Genomic DNA, 778 nt, shown 5'->3' on the forward strand with positions numbered 1-778 from the left:
CAGATGTGGTTAATAGGTGAATCTGACTCTGACAGTCACACGTAAATTTCTTGCTGCCTCTGAAGCATAGTAACATCTGGGGGCTAGTGTCAACATTGAAGAAGGGCTTATGCCCGAAACGTCGATTCTCCAGCTCCTTGGATGCTGCCTGACCTGCTGCGCTTTTCCAGCAACACATTTTTCAGCTCTGATCTCCAGCATCTGTAGTCCTCACTTCCTCCTCAACATTGGGAGAGCCAACTGGAGAAACAATAACCAAACATAGTCATACTTACAGCCAGCTGACTCTCATATCTGATTTTCTCCCACTTACATCTTATTGATTTTTTAATCATTTCTGCTGGTTTCTAGTACGCCTATCAATCCTCCAGCTTCCCACTAAACATCACCACATTGCACGCTTTTTCTTTTGCGTTTATGCTGTCACTGACTTCCTCTGTGAGGCATGGTTGCCTCATCCTCCCCTTCGCAGGAATTCCTGATGAAGGGCTATACGTTGATCGTCCTTCTCCTTGGATGCTGCCTGACCTGCTGTCCTTTTCTAGTACAACACTTTCAACTGTGATCTCCGGAATCTGCAGTCCTCACTCTCTCCCAGAACAATGCTCATTGTTTTATATTGGGCAGTGGAGGATAATAAACTGTAATGTTTATCAATTTCAGATCATAGCAATTACAGAAACATGGCTCAGAGATGCGCAGGACTGGCAGATTAATGTTCCAGGATACAAATGCTACAGGAAGGATAGAAAGGGAGGCAAGAGCGGAGGGGGAGTGA

Source organism: Chiloscyllium plagiosum, chromosome 45, assembly GCF_004010195.1.
Source record: "Chiloscyllium plagiosum isolate BGI_BamShark_2017 chromosome 45, ASM401019v2, whole genome shotgun sequence".
Classification (NCBI taxonomy): Eukaryota; Metazoa; Chordata; class Chondrichthyes; order Orectolobiformes; family Hemiscylliidae; genus Chiloscyllium; species Chiloscyllium plagiosum.